The sequence below is a fragment of the Eschrichtius robustus genome, chromosome 1 (assembly GCF_028021215.1).
Source record: "Eschrichtius robustus isolate mEscRob2 chromosome 1, mEscRob2.pri, whole genome shotgun sequence".
In the NCBI taxonomy this organism is placed as follows: Eukaryota; Metazoa; Chordata; class Mammalia; order Artiodactyla; family Eschrichtiidae; genus Eschrichtius; species Eschrichtius robustus.
Window position 1 is genome coordinate 158,966,083 of NC_090824.1, and position 21,850 is coordinate 158,987,932.

Below are 21,850 nucleotides of genomic sequence, written 5' to 3' on the forward strand. Positions count from 1 at the left end.
AGTACAGAAAATGATAAGCGTTGTAAGAGCCAAGCATGGGGCGGGGAGAATTCCCAGGAAGCACAGTTCACACTGATGGGAGGTGCAAGGAAGTTTACTGGGGAGGTGATGCTATTGCACAAAAGATTTGGATGAGGTGTAGGATTTCAACTGGTGGAAACTGGGAAGGAGAGCCCATGGGTAGGAAGCTGTTTAGATTGGACAGAAGAGATTCCAGGCTTAAAAGGCTGTAAGATGACAGGGAAGACACTAGGCGTTTTGGGGAGAAACAGCATGGTGTAGAGGAAAGGGTTTGAATCCCAGCTCTACCCTCAAGAGCTGTTTAGGACTGGAGGCAGAGTGCTCAGGCTCTCTGGGTGTTGGATTCTTACTGGCGAAAGGAGGATTCTGGAACCTATTTTGCAGGGTTATTGTAAAGATTAGATAAGAGCACGCATGTAATGGGCCTGGTGCCTAATAAGTGCTCAATATAGATTTGTGTCTCCATTTGGCCTAGATCTGGAGATGGGTAAGACACGAAGGTTCTGTTAGTCAAGAGCAGTCTTGGCCAGAGGTAAGAAGCTAGCCACGTGTGCTGCTAAGGTGCCTTCCAAGGGGAAAAGGAGGCATCAAAATAATTGGTCCGTTAAAGAAATGACACAGATCACATTTGTAATTTTAGCCTCCTGCCAATTTTCTAGAGCTTGAGTATTTATATAATTGTGAGTTGGATGAAGCTCCAAATACCAAATTGATTCTTAGCAAGTTCATAACCATTGCTTATTATTCCATTGAGACTCTCTGTGAAATTATAAGTGCCAACCATCTAAAATCTGGTCCACATTATCATTTTTTCCCCTCCTCAACTCCAGGCTTAAATTAGGTACTGGAATAAATTAAAATTAAATGTAGGCAATGGAACAAAATCAGACCAAGAACACTTGTTGAGTCATTGAATTTAGATATGATTTGAAGGGAATGGAGAGGATGGAGCTTGCGTTGCCATCTGTCTCAGTTCTCGCTGTAGACCCTGGAGCACAACCACCATCATAGCCCCTACCAGCCACTGCTGTAATGACCCATGTACCTGTTAGTCCTCCCCACCACACAGGGAGTCCTGGGAGGGCACAGACCATGACAAGCTGTGTAGGCAACTTGGTTCCTCACACAAGTTGTGCACACAGTTTTGCAAAACTATGAATAAATCTCATCTCAGTTAGAATCAGATTTTGCAACATTATGACAGAGAACCTAAAATAACTGTGAATTTTAAAAAGACAGAAGTTTGTTTCTTGCTCATGAAAAATAAATCTAAAGTTAAGTAATCTATGACTAGTTGGCATCTCCACAGTTTTAAAGAGCATGGGCTCCTGTACTTCCATTCTGCCATCCTTAATGCTTGGTTTCCTTTTGCTGATGCCTCATGATTCAAGATGGCTGCTGGAGCTCCAGCTATAACATCTATCTTTCATACAGCAGGAAGGAATAAGAGTAGAAGAGCAGATGTGTGCCTCCCAACTGTGTTAGCTCCATTGAAGCAAGCTGCAAAAGTCCCATATGATACTTCCATTTGTATCTTATGTAGACGTTTATATGAGTACATTGCCTCTCCAAACAGAGTCAGGTTTCTTTTATCAAGAAAGAGGGAAGAAATTCCTGGTGTCAACGAACAGTCTTGGCCCACACCTTTTGTTCCCCTCCTGGCATTGCCATCTGTCCAGTATTTCGGTAGTTCAGAATCTAAGGTCTTAGAAGTTCTGAGATGATGTACAGAATTCAATACATATCTGTTAATAGATGATTGAATTCTTGGTTCTTCTACCTCTCTGGATGTTCCTTTCCAGTCGCCTCTGTTGATTTCTCCTCACTTCCCAGATTTCCAAATATTGGAGTGCCTGGGAAGTGAGTACAGATAAACAAAACCTCTTCCCTCTGTACACTCAGATCTAGGTGATTTCATCCAGGCCCATGCCTTATGTTCAGATAAACATAAGACAGCTCCCATATCTGTGCTCCCACCGAACTTCTCCAGGAACTTCAGGCCCGCAGGTGCATCTGCTTACTCGACACCTTGGCTTGGATGTCTAGGGGCACCTCCTCACCTTAGTGTGCTTCCATTGAGCTCCCGATGCACTACTTTGCAAAAGACATCCTGCTCCTTCAGTGGGCTTCCCTATCTCAGGAAAGGACAACTCAATCTTTTGCTCAAATAAAAAATCTTGGCACCATTCTGTTTTACCCTACCTCCAATCCGTGTCCAGTCCGAGCACTTCATACCACTTTATCTGCCACCACCAAGCTGGTCCAAACCACCATCATCTCTCCTCCCCTGGGCCATCCCAGCAGCCTCCTGAAGCATTTCCCATCTCTGCTGCCTAGAGTCCAGTCTCAAAAGCAGCCAGAGGGAGCTTTTTATAATATAATCTGACTGTGTCCATTGTCCCTGCAAAATCCTCCAGTGGCTCCCATCTCACTCAGAACGAAGGCCAAATTCTTCACATTGGCCAACAGGCTTGACCCCATCTGGCCTGGACCACCCCTCACACTTCATCTTCCACCACCCTGCCCCTCACTCACTCTGCTCCAGGCCCACTGACCCCCTTTTTTTCTTTATAAATTTATTTATTTTATTTATTTACTTTTGGCTGTGTTGGGTCTTTGTTGCTGCATGCGGGCTTCCCTGGTGGCACAGTGGTTAAGAATCTGCCTGCCAATGCAGGAGACACAGGTTCGAGCCCTGGCCCAGGAAGATCCCACGTACCACAGAGCAACTAAGCTCGTGCGCCACAACTACTGAGCCTGCGCACCTAGAGCCCGTGCTCCGCAACAAGAGAAGCCCCCTTCAGACAAGCCAAGCCCACTCCCACTGCGGAGGCCTTTGCTGACTCTAGCCAGGAAGCTCTTCCCCAGATGTCCACGTGGTTCTCTCCTGGCTTCCTCAGGTTTCTGCTCAGATGGTACCTTCGCTAAGGCCTCGCTGACCACCTGCTTCAAAGTAACCACATTCCCCACGCTGGCAACTCCTAACCCTCTCTATCTCCAAAGCACTTACTTCCACCTGAAGTTATGTATATATTATATACAGAGTGAGAGAGAGCTTGACAGAGAAGCAGCCTTGACATCTGGAAGCTGGCCCTGCACGGACAGCTAGGCTTTGCTGTTCTCCCGTTGAATGGAAACAATTTAGTAGAACGTCACCATCAGACAAGGTCCCTCTGTGACCACGATGTGGCAAGACAAAAACAAGATCACTCCGTTATCACGTCTGAACGCAGCAGAACATGAGCATTGTCCAAGCCACAAAATACCCAAATCTGTGTCTCCTGGGTAATAGGAGTGACTGCTTTTTCTTTATTAATTACAGCTTTGACCTCCATCTGGTCCCCCTCCTTTTAGATGAGATTTAGTAAGATACCCTACCATAGACTCATTACTGCTTTCTGGCAGCACCCAATCCAGGTCAAAGCCCCACTTTCTTAGGCCCTCTTCCACACCACCCAGCCAAAGCCCAAATCCTGTTCTAAGTTCTTCCTAACACCCTTGTGCTGAGGTGCCCTCGGTTCCCCTATGGTGTGTGGGCTCCCTTGTTGCAACAAGTAATAAACCCAACTTGTTCATCTATAGGTATTCCTGGTTGACAGTACAAATACACAAATATTGGCAGTACAAACACACACACACACACACACACACTTTATTTGGTGTGGGAGGATCTGATTGGCTGCCTGCTCTCCCAGGATGTAAGTTCCACGAGAACAAGGCTTTGTATTCACTGCTCCATTTCCAGACCTAGAACAGTGCCTGGCTCATAGGAGGCTCTCCATACATACGTATTCAAAGAATTCAGAATGAATTGCAGGTAGTTTTAGGGGCAGTATTAGCCACCATTAAGTCAGTAGTTTCTGATCTCAGTGTTGGATAAATTCAATCAAATCTTCCATTTTTGGTCAAGCTCCCCCAAAATGGAAGCCCTGGTCAGGTGGGGCCCGCCCAGGGCAAGGCTGTGACAGGAGATGGCTTTGTCAGCTTTGGTTCCCAAGGGAGAGGCTGGGAGGCGACAACTGCCCTTCTGAGGGAGCAGCTGGGATCAAGGTCACTGGTGAGTCATCACTTCAGCTCTGGGTGCACAAAGGAGCAGGGCAGGGCTGGGGCTGGCAGGGACAGAAGCTGTGGGAGGCGGGACGGTGTCCTGCCCTCGCCTGGTGGCAGTGTGGGCACTGCATGAGGAAGAAGCTTTCCGGATTTGCTGCTCCTTCTACCCCAAGATGCTGCAGCCACTTGCCGAGCTCCATTCGGCGGTATCCATGAAGCCCCTTCCCCAAAGGCACTCTCCCCGCACTGCCAGAAATGACACCATTAGCTCTTTGCTCGACACAGGGGGACACTCATGCTTCCGTACCAAGCAGTACATCCTGGCGGTGTGGGAAGGGCAAAGAGGGTAATGGCTTTGGTCTTGGGGCAGCGGGCATGTGCAGAGCCGTCAGGAAGGAGGTTCAGACATCCAGGGCCCAGCAGTGGCGGAGATGGACCAAGAGGGGTGGGAATGAGCTGCAGGAAGGAAGCTAAGAGACCATCACAGAACAAATGCCTCCTTTGAGAAATGTTGCCCGGGGCCTGCCCCACTCCCTTCCTTCCCACAAACCAGAGGCAAAACACAGTATGGAACAATGGTTCATAAACAACTGTTGAAGATGCAAAACAGTGTGGAGAGTGTGCTACCTTTGGGGCCCGAATTGGGAGAAATCAGAAAGGACACTTGTCCGTGCGTGGATGTAAATGAAGATGCCCTGGGAGAACGTTGGGAAAATGAGCCCAGTGGTCCCCTGTGGGTGAGGAGGGGAGGTGGGGATGATGCAGGGCAGAGATGGAGACAGTGCTGGATAGTTAGAGAGTTTGATTTCTGAGCCGTGGGAATCTATCGCTTACCCCCCAAAAAGAAAAAAAATCATTTAAAAACCAGTCAGAGGGGACTTCCCTGGTGGTGCAGTGGTTAAGAATCCTCCTGCCAATGCAGGGGACACGGGTTCCATCCCTGGTCCAGAAAGATCCCACATGCTGTGGAGCAACAAAGTCCGTGCGCCACAACTACTGAAGCCTGTGCGCACTAGGACCCGCATGCCGCAACTACTGAGCCCACGTGCTGCAACTATTGAAGCCCGTGCACCTAGAGCCCGTGCTCCGCCACAGGAGAAGCCACCACAGTGAGAACCCCGTGCATCACAACAAAGAGTAGCCCTTACTTGCCGCAACTAGACAAGGCCGGAGTGCAGCAACGAAGACCCAACACAGCCAAAAAACAAAAACAAAACCAGTCAGAAGCTTCAAAATGAAATAAAGCCCTGTATTTCTATGCACAGATTAGGATGGGAGAAGAGGGAGGATAATAAAGATTCGTACTCTAGGTATATAGTCTGGAATTTTAGAAAAATATATTCAGGTTTTCTTTGTATAATAAAAAATCATGTTTAACGGAAAGGCAGGAAGAAAAGAAGGGAGGGAGGGACAGAGGGAAGAAAAAAGGGCATTTGGAGACAGCATAACCACCTGGGTTTGTATCCTGGCTCTGCCACTTACCGTGTGATCATGAGCGGGATATTTTGCCTCATCTGAGCCTCAGTTTCTTTATCAGTAAAGTGGGGATACTGCTACCGCTACTGCTACTGCTACCGCTGCTGCTACTATTACTACTGCTACTACTGGTACTGCTACTACTACTGCTACTATTACTACTGCTACTACTACTGCTGCTGCTACTACTGCTGCTGCTACTATTACTACTGCTACTACTACAGCTGCTACTATTACTACTGCTACTGCTACTACTGGTACTGCTACTACTACTGCTACTGTTACTACTGCTGCTGCTACTACTACTACTGCTGCTACTATTACTACTGCTACTGCTACTACTGGTACTGCTACTACTACTGCTACTATTACTACTGCTACTACTACTGCTGCTGCTACTACTACTGCTACTACCACTGCTGCTACTACTACTGCTGCTACTACTGCTGCTGCTACTATTACTACTGCTACTACTACTGCTGCTGCTACTATTACTACTGCTACTACTACTGCTGCTACTATTACTACTGCTACTGCTACTACTGGTACTGCTACTACTACTGCTACTGTTACTACTGCTGCTGCTACTACTACTACTACTGCTACTATTACTACTGCTACTGCTACTACTGGTACTGCTACTACTACTGCTACTATTACTACTGCTACTGCTACTACTGGTAGTGCTACTACTACTGCTACTGTTACTACTGCTACTGCTACTACTGGTACTGCTACTACTACTGCTACTATTACTACTGCTACTACTACTGCTGCTGCTACTACTACTGCTACTACCACTGCTGCTACTACCACTGCTGCTACTATTACTACTGCTGCTGCTACTACTGCTGCTGCTACTATTACTACTGCTACTACTACTGCTGCTACTATTACTACTGCTACTACTACTACTGGTACTGCTACTACTACTGCTACTGTTACTACTGCTGCTGCTACTACTACTACTGCTACTATTACTACTGCTACTGCTACTACTGGTACTGCTACTACTACTGCTACTATTACTACTGCTACTACTACTGCTGCTGCTACTACTACTGCTACTACCACTGCTGCTACTACTACTGCTGCTACTACTACTACTGCTACTACTACTGCTACTACTACTATTGCTACTACTGGTACTGCTACTACTGCTGCTACTACTGCTGTAACTACTACTAGTTCCTACTACATAGGGTTCTTGAAAAGGTGAAATTAAGAAAAAAAATCTGTGAGGAGCACTTAGCCCAGAGCCTTGGACCTAATAAACACTAAAATATTAGCAGCTGCAAGTACACCCAGGTGTTTGTCAAGTGCCAAGGAATGTCCCTGGGTAACTTACCCTAAGTGTTCAATTAATTGTAATTATTATTTGGGAATTCCATAACTTTACAGGCGTTCTCTGGTGACTCCCCAGCTAGAGGGGCAGGAGCCCTGTACCTCTCGCTTGCCACCCCTGAAAATCTGTCCCAACTAGGGGTCTGATCCCTTCGGGTTTTTGGGGCAGGGGCCTTCACCCCTCAGGCCCTCACCCGAGCATCCCTGAAAGCAGTGGGGGCCATGGCCAGGACAGGACTGGAGGATTCCTGAGCCTGGCTCCCGAACAGCTTCTCCAGGCATATAGACAGTGTGCCCTGTGGGATTTTATTCCACGCTCAGATGAGTCCATGCCTAGCCGAGTGGGAGTGGTCTCTAGAAGTTGTTTAAAGGCTACAGGCTTTGTTCATTGATGTGCTGATTTAAAAAAATGTTGATTGAATGCCCAGCAGATTCTAGAACAATGCTGGGAGCTGAGTAGATCTGGATGGAGATGGGGCACAGAGGTGAAAAAAATCATAGTCCTTGGGGTGAGGAAAATTCAACACGGGTAGAGAAAGCTTCCCAAGGTATAAATAAAGAGCTGGCATGAAAAACTGCAGAGACAGATTTCAGAAAAGAAGAGGAGCCCCAGGAAGAGTATGGCATTTAGTGGGAGGAGAGGGAGAAGGGAGATGGGTGGTGTGGGGAGAGGAGAAAAGACCAGAAGGTAGGGAAGCGAGTGACTAACTCTTGGTTAGCTGTCCTGCCAACTGTCCGGCTACAGAGCCTACCCAGGCCCACAGCATAATGAAAACTCAAGACAGGAAAAACCAGGCATGAGAGTGGATAAACTGTTAATGTGCATTCACACGAAAGGTTACTGCACAGCAGTTAAAAGCAATGAGGTATCTTTATGTGTCAACATGGATACATCTGGAGAACATGATGTTGAGTGAGAAAAGCAATTTGCAAATGGATACATAGGGTACAATCACGTTTATGTATATTATAAAATCTTCCAAAGCAATACTATAAAGTATATATAGTGTTTGCACATAGTTGTTTATATTATGTAGATATAAAAATATCTTGTAGGCATAGACACACACAATATGCTTTGGGATAACAAAATATTTTGAGAACCTCAATGTTATTGAAGATTTTCTGGGAAAATACAGGTTATTAAAACTACCTCGAAAAGGTGTAGGAACCATGAAGGGCTCAATGACAATAAAAGGAGTTTAAAAAGCTATTAAAAAAGATCAATCCACCAGAAAGATAGAATGACTTTAAATGTGCATAGGCCAAACAACAGACCCTCAAAATAGGTGAAGTAAAAACTGATAGAGCTGAAAGGAGAAACAGACAAATGCACAGTTATAGTTAGGGACTTCAGCACTCCCCTCTCAGCAACTTATAGAACTACTAGAGTTCTAATCAGCCTCTAAAATCAGAGATATAGGAGACCTGAACAGGATAATCAGTCATCAGGCTCCAATTCATATTTATAAAACATCCCACCCAACAACAAAATATAAATTATTTTTCAAGTGCCCATGAAACATTCACCAAGATAGATTATCTCTTAGGCCATAAAACAAACCTCAACAAATTTCTTAAAAAATGAAATCACTTCAATTAAAAAAATAGATAAATAAAATGAAATCATACAATGTTCTCTGACCATAATGGAATCTAACGAGGAATCAATAACAGAAAGACAATTAGAAAATTTCTAAACATGTAGGAATTAAACAACTCAGTTCCAAAAAACAATGGGTCAAAAAAGAAGTCTCAAAGAAAATAGAATACACACACACACAATCGATCTCAATAAGACATCTTTTAAGACATCTTTTCAATGTTAAAAGCCACAGAAGTCCAATTCCCTGTAAAAGAGTTGTAAGCAGAGAACCCAAGGTCTTGGTAAGAAGCTTTTTGGCATAATGAAAAGAGGATTGATTTGATGTGCACCAGCTAGTAAATGCCCCATATTTTCTCCCTCACAGGAGCAGAGCAGATCTTCAGGAAATGCATACATGGCTGGCCTGACAGCGTCTGCTACACCCCCTTCTTCCCACATAATTTCTTACTGACTTTCCTCCAAGGTTATCACGGTATCTTTGAATTGTTTCCAGATGCACACTTGACTTTGAGAGCATTTCTACTTTTTGTTTGTTTGTTTTTTCTTTTTTACACCGGACATGGCTGAGAACTGTTTGTAAACTGAAGTTCTTCATGGCATCATTTGTATAAGAGTGAATCATGGGCAATGAATAAAGTACACTTCTGACAATTACATGTTACAGAACTGAATGAAAACAAAAAGTACAATGTATCAAAATATGTCGGAATGCTGCAAAAGTGGTGCTGAGAGGGACATTGATAGCGCTGAATGCTTATATTGGAAATGAGGAAAAGTCTCAAGTTAAAAACCTGAGTTCCTACCTCAAGAGATTAGAAAAAGAAAAGCAAAATAAACCCAAAGCAAGAAGAAGGAAGGAAGGAATAAAGACAAAAGCAGAAATCAATGAAATGGAAAATAGGAAAACAATAGAGGAAATCAATGAAACAAAAATCTGGTTCTTGGGGAAAAAAATCAACAAAACTGATAAGCCTGTAGGAACACTGATGAAGCAGAAAGAGGGAAGATATAAATTACCAATAATAAGAATGAAATAAGGGACATCACTACAGGTTCTGTCAATCTTTTAACATTCAACAGAGTAACAAACTTTTTCCCCCCTTTTTGTTAAAAAAATAAGGGATGAGTTTCCAAAACTCAGTGTGGAGTGTTACAGAAATAATTAAAGGAAAGAAATGATAATCACAGAAGTTATAATTCTTGTTTGAGGCTCCAGAATAATAATAACTTTAAAAAAAGTCACTGATACCATGCTTACAGGGTATACACCTTGGTGAGCCTGTGAGCAGAAGTTTTAATTTTTAATACTAAACAATTCCAAGATAAAAACAATTTTGAATTATGGCAGTGCCATATAATACAAGGTGCTTGTTGGCATATGTCATCTTTAAACTGCATTCCACAATGTATAATTCTTTTGTAACATACAACAGAGTAGCAAACTCTTTCTTTCTCTTTTTTTAAAAACAAGGGGCACTGTAGATCTTTTACTATGAGGATAATAAGGTTATACTATGAACAACTTTACAGTGATAAATTTGACAACTTAGAAGAAATGGACCATTTCCTCAAGAAAACCACAAACTACTCAACAAAGGTGAAATAGACAAGTTGACTAGTCTTGTAGCCACTAGAGTAGCCACTACAGTAACGGAATTAGAAATTTTAAAACTCTTGAAAAAGAAATCTCCAGCCTCAGATAGATTCACTGGAGAATTCAACCAAACGTTTAAAGAAGAATTAATACCAATTCTACATAATTTCTTCAGAAAACAGACAAGAAGGAAGCACTTCCCTATTTGTTTTATGAAGTTAGTATTACCCTGATACCAAAAACAGTACCAAAAATGAAAACTATAGACAAGTATCTCTCATGAACTCAGACACAAAACTCTTCAACAAAATACTAGCAAGTAGAATTTAGCAAAATGTAAAAAGAATTATGTACCAGGACCAAGTGGGATTCATTCCAGGTATGCAAGGCTGGTTCAACATTCAAAATCAATCAATGAAATCCACCATATCAACAAGCTAAAAAACAAAAATCATATGATTATAGCAATTGACATAAAAAGCATTTGACAAAATCCAACACGCATTTGTGATCAAAACTTTCAGCAAGTTCAGGATAGAGGGGAAATACTACAACTTGATAAACAGCATCTATGAAAATCCTACAGCTAACTTTAAACTTAATTGTGAAAGACTGGCTGCTTTCCCTCTAAGATGGGAAACTAGGCAAGGATGTCCACTTTCACCACTCTTACTCAGCATGGTACTGGAAGAGCTAGCCACTCTGCAAATCTAAGAAAAAACAGATAAAAGTCATACAGATTAGGAAGGAAGAAATAAAACTACCTTTATTTGTAGATGTCATGATTGTCTGCATAGAAAATTCCACCCCCCCCCCATTACAAACCCTCTGAGAACTAATAAGGATGTTCTCTGAGGATAAGAGATCATTCATAATAATCAATTGCATTTCTATATAATAACAATGAACATGCAAAATGGAATGGAACACGATACCATTCACAGTCACTCTAATGAAAACAAAATACTTAGATTATACACTTAACCAAACATGTACAGGATCTGAATGCTGACAATTGCAAAATACTGATGAAAAACATCAAAGAAGAATTACATAAATGGGGAGACATACTGTGTTATTGATTGGAAGACTCTATATAGTAAAGATACCAACTCTCCCCAAACTAATTGATAGGTTTAATACAACACTTATCAATATCTCACAAGGTTTTTTGTAGACACAGACAAGCCTTTTCTAAAATTTATATGGAAAGCCAAAGAAAATAGATAGCCAAAATAATTTTTTAAAAGAAGAACAAAGTGGGAAAAATCAGTCTACCTGATTTCAAGACATTATGTGGCTACAGTATTCAAGACTGTGTGTTAATGGCAGGGGGATATACTTAAGATCATAGGGAACCCAGAAATAGACCCACACAAATATGCTCAACTGTTTTTTGACAAAGGTACAAAAGCCATTCAATGGAGGAAGGACAGACTTTTTAACAGATGGTGCTAAAACTGTTGGACATCCAAAAAGAAACTCTTTTGACCTAAATCTCACACTTTATACAAAAATTAACTCAAAACGGATCATAGACTTTAAATGTGAACATAAAGCTATAAACTTTTAGGAAAAAATAGGCAAAAATCTTTAGGATTTAGAACTAGACATAGAGTTCTTAGACTTGACACAAAAAGCATGATCCATAAAAGGAAAAATTGTTAAATTGGACCTAATTGAAATTAAAACTTTTGTTCTGAGAAAGTTCATGTGAAGAGGAAACATTACATACTGGGAGAAAATACTTGCAAACCGTATCCAACAAAGGACAAATTTCTACAATGTATAAAGAACTCAAAACTCAACAGTAAAAACAACAAACAATCTAATTAGAAAATGCATAAAAGACATGAATAGACATTTCATTGAAAAGGATATAAGATGACAAATAAGCATATGACAAGGTGTTCAACATCATCAGTCATCAGGGAAATGCAAATTAAAACCACAATGAACACCTGAAACTAATATATTATTGTATGTCAATTATATCTCAAAGGAAAATAAAAACCACATGACCTCTTATTACCTATCTATCATAATGACCAAAATAAAAAATAGTGACAACACCAAATGCTGGCAGGGAAACAAAGAAACTGGATCACTCCTACATTTGCTGGAGGGAACATAAAATGGTACCAGCACCCTGGGTAACAGTTTGGCAGTTTCTTATAAAATTGAATATGTACTTACCATACCGCCCATCAATTGAGCATTTATCCCAGAGAAATGAGAACTTACATTCTTACAAAAACCTGTATGCAAATGTTCATAGCAGCTTTATTTGTGATAGTCAAAAACTGGAAATAACTCAGATATCCTTCAACAGATGGATGGTTAAACAAACTGTGGAACATCCATACCATAGAATACTACTCAGAAATGAAAAAGGAACCAGCTGTTGCTACACACAATGACTTGAATGAATAGCCAGGAAATTATGTTAAGTGAGAAAAGCCAATCCCGAAAGGTTACACACTGTGTGGTTCCATTCATGTAACATTTTTTAAGTGAAAAAAAAAAAGAAGTGGAGGACGTATTAGAGATTTCCAGGGATTAGAAAAGGGGAGAGGGAAGGGGTATCAGGAGGGGTGTGGGTTTGATTATAAAAGGGCAACGTGAGGGATCTTTGTGGTGTTGGGACTGCTGAGTAGCTTGATTGTGCTGCTGGATACACGAACACACACAGGTGATAAAATTGTATAGAGCACGCACACATGCGCACGCACAGACACAGACACACACACACACACACATACAGAGCACAAGTAAAACTCAGGAAACCTGAATAAGACCGTGGATTACATCAATGACAATATCTTGGTTCTGATATTATACTATAATTTTGAAAATGTTACCTGGGGTAAATTGGCCAAAGTGCACAGAGAACCTCTCTGGACTATCTCTTACAACTGCATATGAATCTACAATCACCTCAACAGAAGTTTCAATTTAAAGGGTTTTCAAAAACTCACTGACCCTTTCACTCTTCCACCCGTTAAAAAGATCTGATTTCATATGATTTTACAGAACAGATAATTTCCCATGCTATTTAAAGTGTCTCAGCAAATATGAACAGATTGAAAACCACCCAATTCATTTCACTCAAATAATGTCAACTCTAAAACCACACATGGAACCCTAGTGTATAAAAAAGATTTAAAAAACGAAGCGTCTCTGGTTGAGGAAGAGAGGAGAGCTTGTACTCACCTACTTGCTTTCCCCTCTTCCCTCCACCCCAATTCCTATTCCTCACCCTCAAATACATTTGGGGCCTCCGTGGAAACTAAGGGCCATACAACTCACTGTTTGAAAATCACTACTATTGTAATGCCCTAATTATTGAGAATCATAGCTGTGAAAATTCCAAACAAAACACTAACAAACTGAATTCAATTTAAAACAATTATCTGTTATGACAATGAGGTAGGGTTTATCTCAGGAGGGTGAACATGGCATAAAAATAGAAAATATATTAATGTGATATGGCATATCAGTAGACCCAATAAGAATTCCACATGCTAAGTTAAGAGATACTAAAAAATTTTAGTCAACTTAATGCTTATTGCTGATTTTAAAAAAATTTTATTTATTTATTTATGTAATTGAGGTATAGTTGATTTACAATATTGTGTTAGTTTCAGGTGTACAGCAAAGTGATGCAGTATATATACTTTCAGTATATATACTTTTATATATGTATATGCACATATATTACATATACATATATACATGTGTATATATGTATACTTTTTCAGATTCTTTTATAGGATATTACAAGATATTGAACATAGTTCCCTGTGCTATACAATAAATCCTTATTTCTGATTTTTAAACATTGCTAATAGAAGAAAATTTCCTTAACCCGACAGACAATCAGGTAAGGAACTATTTCTGGCTCTTAATGACATGAACTTCGGCTTGGAAAGCATCATCTTTTGGAGGGTCTGGTAAGGACTTGTATGGATAGGGCTCCAGGTGGGGGGACCAATCACAGGGCGAGGATTCACAGCAGCGCTTGCCGGGGAGAGGTAGTTCACTGGAGCGGTACCTGACGTTGGCTTGAGCCACGAAGGTAGAAGAGATGTTGAAAGTGACTGCAAGGTTCAGAGGGTGAATTGATGAGCAATTTCAGACTCAGAAATGGAGCAGAGGAGGAAGAGCAGGTTTGGTGGGTAAGGAAGAAAATTCCTGTTTTTGCCCATACTTCCACAACGCCACAGGTGATGTGAAGTGCGGAGAAATACTACTTCCTCAAAGAACACCCATTGCTTTAGACTCAAAGTCTTCTAATACCCCAGGGAAATTTTTTTAATCATGAGCAAAAGTTGGATTAATCACATGTCCTCTAATAAATGCTAGAGTTTGAGAATATGGATTCTAAATTCCAAGTGGCTGCTGGAGAAATCGCAAAGTGCGGCCTTGCATCCCTATAAAAAAAACTCTACTACACGAGGCTGCACAATCAGAACAGTGAGAAAGTTAGGACAATAATTACTAGTATCATAATTATCATTATCAACCTCTGCCCGTGAACTAACAACAATGAGAGAATATACCGCTTTTGCTGAAAAGCAAAAGTCAAAAGATAGGGAGGAAAAGGGAAAGAAACACACTTTTTCTTCAATCATGGAGAAAACTGGGAGCTAAGTATGCCGGGAACATTTTAGGGGTAAAGGGAAGGGTTCCAGTAGGACAGATGACAATGGGCTAAGGGCACTGAGGAGACCCACTTGTCCCCAAATTTGCCCCTATTAATCCTGGTTCCCAAATCTTCCTAAATCAATTGTTAATACTTTTGGCAAGGGTGGCATAATAACGTTTGTGAGTCTTAGAAAAATCAAGTTTCTATGGGGCACAAGAAATGACAGAGAAAATTTCCCTTACTTGGATTTTGTCTAGGCTCCGGTGGCAGATTTAGAGTGGGATTGGATTCGCGGAGGAAACAGGAGTAGGAGTTGGGGGTGGAAGTGGCTCTGGGGAATCGTGACTCATTCTCTGATATTGGAAAAGGAGAGGATAAAAGAATGACAGAAGAGATCCTCAAAGAACCTAAAAAAACCTACTTTCAAAGTAGTTTATTTTCTGTGATCTCATTTAATCTTCAACTTGTGAAGTTCCCTGCAAGTCCACCTTGGAAATCCTGGAGGGCCACAGTATAAGACTTCAGAAGGCCACTGAGCACTCCTAATTTTAGAGACAACACCTCCAGGCAAAGCACATTAAAATGTATCCATGGGGCTTCCCTGGTGGCGCAGAGGTTGAGAGTCTGCCTGCCAATGCAGGGGACACGGGTTCGAGCCCTGGACCGGGAAGATCCCACATGCCGCGGAGCAACTGGGCCCATGAGCCACACCTACTGAGCCTGTGCGTCTGGAGCCTGTGCTCCGCAACGGGAGAGGCCGCGACGGTGAGAGGCCTGCGCACCGCGATGAAGAGTGGCCCCCGCTTGCCACAACTAGAGAAAGCCCTCAAACAGAAGCGAAAACCCAACACAGCCAAAACAATAAAAATAAATAAAATTAAAAAAAAATACTTAAAAAAAAAATGTATCCATGAGCCAAACAAAATGTAATTCATATAAAGCCCAGAAAGGGCTTAGGGAAGTTGAAATTGACTAGCTGCCTAGGTTCCATCTTATAGACATTTAAACACATATTCATATTGATGTTTGAGTTGTCTTTTTCTATTTTAGAGCCCATGCATTTCCCCTGGTTTCTAACATGTCAGTAGGTCCTTTAAAGCTCATCAACCTTAGTTAAGGAAACGAAAGTGCCTTGTGGATAAAATGACCAAGAGCTCTAACGTGCCAGCACAGGTTCCTGAATTCCCAGAGAATGTCCTGGCAGAATGCAACAAAAATGTGGGACCAGTGGTGGCAACACCAAACTTAGAAGTCTTATCTTAGACAAACAAACAAAATGGGGCTGTTGGCAAAATGAGTGGAGGGTGAGAGGCAAGGGATTTGGGGGGGAAAGTGGGTGATGGTACTCAAATAGTTTGCAACCAACCCCAGAGAAACTTCCCCCAAATTCCTCAAAAAAATAGACAGTTTTCTTTACTGTGGGTGAGAAAAGCTCTTCTCTGTTTTGACTGACACAGCTGTAGAGCAGATTCTCCCAACACCAAGTCTGAGTGGAAGGAAAGGAGGGTCAGAAGCTCCACCACTCAATTTGTGAAGTTTCTCACCTCTTCTTTCAGATTCTGGCCTCCAGGTGCACTTCCAGAGTCCAATCCCACCCAGGGAGCATCTTTGGCTTTTCCCAGGAGGCCTGCAGAGTGGTCTGGTGGCATTAATTCTACCACTCATATTTATCTTTCAGTTTACAGAACAGGTCTTAGCACCTTTTCAATCACACCTCCCAGGGAGGGATACTTCTTTAGACAGGACCTGGGCTAGGCTGGAGGGAAATGTACAGCATGAATGAAATGAAACAGAAATGGAAATTAACAGCTCCAGAGCCCATTGGGCACTGAGTATTTTTGTTTTGTTTTGTTTTGTTGCTTTTAAGTAATCAGCCTTGAGCTGCTCATCCATGGGCTCCAGAGCCAAGCAACGTTTGGTGTTTTTTGGTGTTGTTGTTGTAAATAGCATTTGTTTAAAATTTTCATATTCTATTGGTCTGTTGCTCCCATGTGGAAATAAAATTGATTTTTAAACAGACTTTTTTTCCCTCCATGGTCCTTTATAAATTCACTTATTAATTCTAATAATTCATCTATAGATTCTTTTGAATTTTCAAAGTACACAACCATATTCTCTGTAAATAATAACAGCTTTATTTCCTCCTGTCCCATCCTTATAGTTCTTATCTCCTTCTCATGCTTTATTGAACTGCCTCGGACCCAGGTACATTGTAGGTAGAAACGGTGCTCATAGCAACCTTGTTTCCTTTCTGACTTCATGGGAAAAGCATTTGATACTTCACATTTAAGTGTACTGTTTAGTGTAGGCGTTTATTTTTTGTTCATTTTATTTATTTATTTTTGATGGTGGCAACTTTCCATTTTATTTTATTTATTTTTGAAAAATCAAAGTGTAGTTGATTGAAGATGGTGGTGTGGGAAGATGCAGAGTTAGCACCTCCCCAAAAACAGGGTGACTGCCAGCGGCTGGTGGGGGACTCTGACGCCCAAGGAGACGGGAGGAACCCCAAAGTGAACCGCCGCCCAACACCGCTGGCAGGATCTTGGTTCACGAGTATGGGATTGGGCCAAACTCCTGCCGTGGGAGCTCCAAGGCTGAACTACTGGACTAACAGAGAACCTCAGACCCCTGGGAAGATTCATCGGAGTGAGGTCTCCTGGAGGTCCTCATCTCAGCACCAAGACCCAGCTATACCCAACAGCCTACAAACTCCAGTGTTGGAAGCCTCAGGCCAAACAACCAGTAAGACAGGAACACAATCCCACTCATTAAAAAAAAAAAAAGTGAGATGGCAAAAAAATATGTCACAGATGAAGGAGCAAGGTAAAAACCTACAAGACCAAATAAATGAAAAGGAAATAGGCAATCTACCTGAAAAAGAATTCAGAGTAATGATAGAAAAGATGATCCAGAGTCTCAGAAATAGAATGGAGATGGAATGAGAAAACACAAGAAATGATTTTTTTTTTTTAGGTCCCATTTGTTTATTTTTGTTTTTATTTCCATTTCTCTAGGAGGAGGGTCAAAAAGGATCTTGCTGTGATTTATGTCATGGAGTGTTCTTCCTATGTTTTCCTCTAAGAGTTTTATAGTGTCTGGCCTTACATTTAGGTCTTTAAACCACTTTGAGCTTATTTTTTGTGTGGTGTTAGGGAGTGTTCTAATTTCATTCTTTTACATGTAGCTGTCCAGTTTTCCCAGCACCACTTATTGAAGAGGCTGTCTTATCTCCATTGTATATTCTTGCCTCCTTTATCAAAGATAAGGTGACCATATGTGTGTGGGTTTATCTCTGGGCTTTCTATCCTATCCCATTGATCTATATTTCTGTTTTTGTTCCAGTACTGTACTGTCTTGATTACTGTAGCTTTGTAGTATAGTCTGAAGTCAGGGAGCCTGATTCTTCCAGCTCCGTTTTTCTTTCTCAAGATTGCTTTGGCTATTTGGGGTCTTTTGTGTCTCCATACAAATTTTAAGATTTTTTGTTCTAGTTCTGTAAAAAATGCCACTGGTAATTTGATAGGAATTGCATTGGATCTGTAGATTGCTTTGGGTAGTACAGTCGTTTTCACAATATTGATTCTTCCAATCCAAGAACATGGTATATCTCTCCAGCTCTTTGTATCATCTTATTTATTTCATCAGTGTCTTATAGTTTTCTGCATACAGGTATTTTGTCTCTCTATGTAGGTTTATTCCTAGGTATTTTACTCTTTTTGTTGCAGTGGTAAATGGGAGTGTTTCCCTAATTTCTCTTTCAGATTTTTCATCATTAGTGTATAGGAATGCAAGAGATTTCTGTGCATTAATTTTGTATCCTGCAACTTTACCAAATTCATTGATTAGCTCCAGTAGTTTTCTGGTGGCATCTTTAGGATTCTCTATGTATAGTATCATGTCATCTGCAAACAGTGACAGTTTTACTTCTTCTTTTCCAATTTGGATTCCTTTTATTTCGTTTTCTTCTCTGATTGCTGTGGCTAGGACTTCCAAAGCTATGTTGAATAGTAGTGATGAGCATGGACATCCTTGTCTTGTTCCTGATCTTAGAGGAATTGCTTTTAGTTTTTCACCATTAAAAATGAGGTTTGCTGTGGGTTTGTCATATATGGCCTTTATTATGTTGAAGTACGTTCCCTCTTTGCCCACTTTCTGGAGAGTTTTTATCATAAATTGGTGTTGAATTTTCTCAAAAGCTTTTTCTGCATCTATTGAAATGATCATTTGGTTTTTATTGTTCAATTTGTTAATATGGTGTGTCACATTGATTGATTTGTATATATTGAAGAATCCTTGCGTCCCTGGGATAAATCCCACTTATTCATGGTGTACGATCCTTTTAATGTGTTGTTGGATTCTGTTTCCGAGTATATTGTTGAAGATTTTTGCATCTATATTCATCAGAGATATTGGTCTGTAATTTTCTTCTTTTGTAGTATCTTTGTCTGGTTTTGGTATCACGGTGATGGTGGCCTCATAGAATGAGTTTGAGAGTGTTCCTTCCTCTGCAAGTTTTTGCAAGAGTTTGAGAAGGATGGGGGTTAGCTCTTCTCTAAATGTTTGATAGAATTCACCTGTGAAGCCATCTGGTCCTGGACTTTGGTTTGTTGGAAGAGTTTTAATCACAGTTTCAATTTCATTATGTGTGATTGGTCTGTTCATATTTTCTATTTCTTCCTGGTTCAGTCTTGGAAGGTTATACCTTTCTAAGAATTTGTCCACTTCTTCCAGGTTGTCCATTTTATTGGCATAGAGTTGCTTGTAGTAGTCTTTTAGGATGCTTTGTATTTCTGTGGTGTCTGTTGTAACTTCTCCTTTTTCACTTCTAATTTTATTGATTTGAGTCTTCTCCCTCTTTCTCTTGATGAGTCTGGCTAATGGCTTATCAATTTTGTTTATCTTCTCAAAGAACCAGTTTTTAGTTTTATTGATCTTTGCTATTGTTTTCTTTGTTTCTATTTCATTTATTTCTGCTCTGATCTTTATGATTTCTTTCCTTCTACTAACTTTGGGTTCTGTTTGTTCTTCTTTCTCTAGTTCCTTTAGGTGTAAAATTAGATTGTTTATTTGAGATTTTTCTTGTTTCTTAAGATAGGCTTGTATTGCTATAAACTTCCCTCTTAGAACTGCTTTTGCTGCATCCCATAGGTTTTGGATTGTTGTGTTTTCATTGTCATTTGTCTCCAGGTATTTTTTTATTTCCTCTTTGATTTCTTCAGTGATCTCTTGGTTATTTAGTAACGTATTGTTTAGCCTCCATGTGTTTGTGTTTTTTACATTTTTTTCCCTGTAATTCATTTCTAATCTCATAGCGTTGTGTTCAGAAAAGATGCTTGATATGATTTCAATTTTCTTAAATTTACCGAGGCTTGATTTGTGGCCCAAGATGTGATCTATCCTGGAGAAGGTTCCATGTGCACTTGAGAAGAAAGTGTAATCTACTGTTTGTGGATGGAATGTCCTATAAATATCAATTAAATCTATCTGGTCTATTGTGTCATTTAAAGCTTGTGTTTCCTTAATAATCTTCTGTCTGTATGATCTGTCCATTGGTGTAAGTGAGGTGTTAACGTCCCCCACTATTATTGTGTTACTGTTGATTTCTTCTTTTATAGCTGTTAGCGGTTGCCTTATGTATTGAGGAGCTCCTATGTTGGATGCATACATATTTATAATTGTTATATCTTCTTCTTGGATTGATCCATTGATCATTATGTAGTGTCCTTCCTTGTCTCTTGTAACATTGTTTATTTTAAAGTCTAACTTATCTGATATGAATACTGCTACTCCAACTTTCTTTTGATTTCCATTTGCATGGAATATCTTTTTCTATCCCCTCACTTTCAGTCTGTATGTGTCCCTAGGTCTGAAGTGGATCTCTTGTAGACAGCATATATATGGGTCTTGTTTTTGTATCCATTCAGTGAGCCTGTGTCTTTTGGTTGGAGCATTTAATCCATTCACGTTTAAGGTAATTATCGATATGTATGTTCCTATTACCATTTTCTTAATTGTTATGGGTTGGTTTTTGTAGGTCCTTTTCTTCTCTTGTGTTTCCCACGTAGAGAAGTTCCTTCAGCGTTTGTTGTAGAGCTGGTTTGGTGGTACTGAATTCTCTCAGCTTTTGCTTGTCTGTAAAGCTTTTGATTTCTCCATCGAATCTGAATGAGATCCTTGCTGGGTAGAGTAATCTTGGTTGTAGGTTCTTCCCTTTCGTCACTTTAAATATGTCATGCCACTCCCTTCTGGCTTGTAGAGTTTCTGCTGAGAAATCAGCTGTTAACCTTATGGGAGTTCCCTTTCATGTTATTTGTCGTTTTTCCCTTGCTGCTTTCAATAATTTTTCTTTGTCTTTAATTTTTGCCAATTTGATTACTATGTGTCTTGGCATGTTTCTCTTTGGGTTTATCCTGCCTGGGACTCTCTGCACTTCCTGGACTTGGGTGACTATTTCCATTCCCATGTTAGGGAATTTTTCGACTATAATCTTTTCAAATATTTTTTTGGGTCCTTTCTCTCTCTCTTCTCCTTCTGGTACCCCTAGAATGCGAATGTTGTTGAGTTTAATGTTGTCCCAGAGGTATCATAGGCTGTCCTCATTTCTTTTCATTCTTTTTTCTTTATTCTGCTCTGCAGCAGTGAATTCCACCAATCTGTCTTCCAGGTCACTTATCTGTTCTTCTGCCTCAGTTATTCTGCTATTGATTCCTTCTAGTGTATTTTTCATTTCAGTTATTATATTGTTCATCTCTGTTTGTTTGTTCGTTAATTCTTCTAGATCTTTGTTAACCATTTCTTGCATCATCTCGATCTTTGCCTCCATTCTTTTTCCGAGGTCCTGGATCATCTTCGCTATCATTATTCTGAATTTTTTTTCTGGAAGGTTGCCTATCTCCACTTCATTTAGTTGTTTTTCTAGGGTTTTATCTTGTTCCTTCATCTGGTACATAGCCCTCTGCCTTTTCGTCTTGTCTATCTTTCTGTGAATGTGGTTTTTCACAAGAAATGTTTAACAAAGATCTAGAAGAACTAAAGAACAAAAATACAGAGATGAACAACACAATAACTGAAATGAAAAATACACTAGAAGGAATCAATAACAGAATAA